Source organism: Arachis ipaensis, chromosome B10 (assembly GCF_000816755.2).
Source record: "Arachis ipaensis cultivar K30076 chromosome B10, Araip1.1, whole genome shotgun sequence".
Classification (NCBI taxonomy): Eukaryota; Viridiplantae; Streptophyta; class Magnoliopsida; order Fabales; family Fabaceae; genus Arachis; species Arachis ipaensis.
Genome location: NC_029794.2, coordinates 26,701,787 through 26,705,275, shown reverse-complemented (window position 1 = coordinate 26,705,275; position 3,489 = coordinate 26,701,787). Strand labels below are relative to the sequence as shown.

General features: G+C 32.2%; 1 pseudogene; it reads left to right on the top strand.

Annotated features, from left to right (window-relative positions):
• Nucleotides 3,247-3,489, top strand: part of LOC107620340 — a 1,184-nt pseudogene continuing 941 nt past the window's right edge.

The following is a 3,489-nucleotide window of genomic DNA, read 5'->3' as shown; positions in this document are numbered from 1 at the left end:
GTCTCTGCTGCGTGCTCCCCTACCTCGTGTTGTCCCACCTTTGTCGTCCTGCCTCGCATCAATTCTCCCTACTGCGGCCTGTGGGTGTTGCCGTGTTGGAAGTTGCTAGTGTCGCTGTCGCTGTCGCTGCTGCTTTCTTCTCCGCCGTGGCGCCCCCGGTTTAGGTAAGCCACAAACCTCCTCTTTCCCGCCTTTGATAGTCTCCTCCTACCTCTGTTCAATACTTCATTTCAATATTCAAACTTCAATCTGCTATATTCCTCTATTTTGTTCTGGATATGATTATGAATTTATAATTCTACTAGATTGACTTTTATATATAATTAAAACATGATTCATTCTCATGTTACTTACTGTATACTTTGTTAATGGTTGAAGCGAAATGAAGCACTATCGAAAGAGAGGAGACCACATCATCTTATTAGAATGATCAATTCACAAACTACTATTGAACAAATCAACTTTAATTTTTGAAGTTACAAACCAGCTAAAGATTTATATATTTATATATAAAAAATAGATAAGTATATTATTAATATAATAAATTACAGAGAAGTTTGTGTATTAGAATAATATGCTGAACTGAACTCATTTAAATTTTTGAAGTCTTTTAGTTGAAATTTTCTCTATTCTATTTAGTTCTGAACCCCTCAAATGAACTATTTAATTTTCGTTGTTTAATTTTGTTTTGAATTTTCTGTTATTCAATTCCTTTTGTAGGATTTAGTGGAGTTAATTAGGGTAGATAATCAATGTAAACTAGAAGTTTAAATAATTAATTGTTTGTGATTTTAAAGCACTTTTAATTCTTATTGCTATGCTATAACCCTGCTACATGGTCAAAATGTTGTCACTAGAATATTTGACAGAAAAATTATGACAGGACATAAATCCAAAAGGTAATATATCTTTCTAAATGCTAGGATTTTTGACATTTTTTATTCTCCTATCTAACTTATGCAATATATTTGTTTTTAGATTATGTTATAACTATGTGCAGACCTCATTTTTCTTGTATTAATTTCTTCAATTTTGGTTTTGGCCCTTTAGAGTTTATGTTTGAATTGTTTCTATTACCAAGTGAAAAATGCTCATCAAATAATCATATTATTTTTATGGTAAAATATGTGTTCTTATAGATTGTGATTACTGTGATAAATCATATGCAATTGGAGTAGGAGGAGTTGTAAGCCAAGAATGCAAAGTCATCGTTGCAAAGTATGAACAAATAATTATAGAGGAATATTGTTATCAGCTGGTAGTTTGGGTGCTCTATTAGTCGATGTTTTTGTATATATTAATTCTACTCATCATAAAAATATATATTGAGACCAACTTTTGAAAGCGAAAGTCGAGCAGAATCGTACAACATTTAAATTTGATCTACAACAATGCAAATTAGAATTCAAACTTTTAATTTTGTAAAGTCGTTCATATGATGTCGATAGAAGGGTCCATAGAAAATATAGTGCATAATAACTTTTTAAGTAAAAGAGATGAAACTAACAACTCCAAACATAAACCAAACATGACTATATGACAATTGCGAATTTTTAATTTTTATTTGAATCTTTTTATCTATACTTATTGTAATTTCTGGTAGCAGAATCAATGATATTGTGCAGCATCAAGTTGAGGCCTTAGAATCAAATCCAATGCAAGTCACATCCTTGTATCATCATTAACCTAAAAAAATATAAATATTTTAGAGTTACCAATAAGAGAAAGTCTAGGGGGCCAATACTTTTATTAAAATCTGGCCAATACTTAACTAGTAAAAGAAAAGTGAGTAATCTCACACCATTAAAATTATTAATAATGGCTAATTGGTGGTTACAAATCACAAAATCTGTTGGCTCCCTAGCACTCATCTACCAACAAAACTATATATTTTAGAGTTATATAAATATTTATCCTTTTTTCTTTTCAAGCAAAAGAAAATTACATTTATTGTATAACTATACGTCTTCCTGTAGTTTGTCATCTAAGTTGTCATCTATACTCCACAATCATTACTGTGTTAAATAAGACGCAGTTAGCTTATACAGATAAATATTTTAAAGAGAAAAACATAAATACAGATATTTTTTATGAGCCAGAAACTTGTTTTCCTGTTTTTAGCGTATCCACAAATGCAAAACAAAATAAAATAGAGAAAAATTCAACTGAAAGACTTCAAAAGTTTAATTGAGTTTAGTTCAGCATGATTCTAATATATACAAGCCTCTCTGTAATTTATTATACTAATATACTTATCTATTCTTTATATATAAATATATAAATCTTTAGTTAGTTTGTAACTTCAAAAATTAAAGTTGATTTGTTCAATAGCAGTTTGTGAATTGATCATTCTGGTAAGATGATGTAGTCCACTCTTTTTCGATAGTACTTCATTTCACTTCAACCATTAACGGGGTATATAGCAAATAACATGAGAATGAATCATGTTTTAATTATATATAAAAGTCAATCCAGTAGAATTATAAACTCATAATCATATCCAGAATAAAATAAAAGAATATAATAGATTGAAGTTTGAACATTGAACTAAAGTATTGAACAGAGGTAGGAGGGACTATCAAAGAGGGAAAGAAGAGGTTTGTGGCTTACCTAAACCGGTGGCACCATCGCGGAGAAGAGAGCAGCAGCGATGGCGACACTAGCAACTTCTAACACGACAACACCCACAGGTCGCAGCAGGGAGCATCGTGCGATACAACACCCATACGACAACACCCACAGACAAGGCAACGTCGTGAGGCAGGACAGCGACAGCAGCGCGAGGCAAGATAGCAAAGCCGGGACAACGCGAAGTAAGGGAGCACGCAGCGGAGACATGGCTAGAAAAGCAATAAAAAAAGGGCGTGACGAAAAGAGGGAGAGAAACAAGGACTAATTTTGAGACTTTTGTTAAGATTAGACTTTGTTCATCATTTTTAGGTACTTTTAATTATAAGAGAAAAAGAAAAGCAAGCACATGATGATTTAATTTTAATTTAAATTATTATTAAAAAAGATATTCTTGTTACATAAATAAAAAATATTGTTTAGTCATTTAATATATCATTGTATAAATTAATAATCATACAGAAGCCATCACCAATAATTTATATATATTATTATACATTAACAAGTCGAAGAGAGAGAGAAAATTAATTACAAATAAATCTTTTAAATTGATCAGGTCAAGGTCCTTTTAAATAATTTTTATGGTGGATGTATTGATTATATAAGTGAACCCTTCGTCCACCTACATCCTCACCAATTCTTCACTCTCATCAAACACACAACACACAACAATGGCGACTGCACGGTGGAGCTCTATTTCTCTAAGCACAACAACAATCAAGAAAAGGAGAGTGGAAGCTACCATGGAAGAAAAGGAGGTGTCACTCGAGTTCCCCTTCTTCCGCGTCTACAAAGACGGTGGGGTGGAGTTACTCCATTCCCCACCAGTATTCTATCCTCCCTCCGACGTTAAACGTTAAA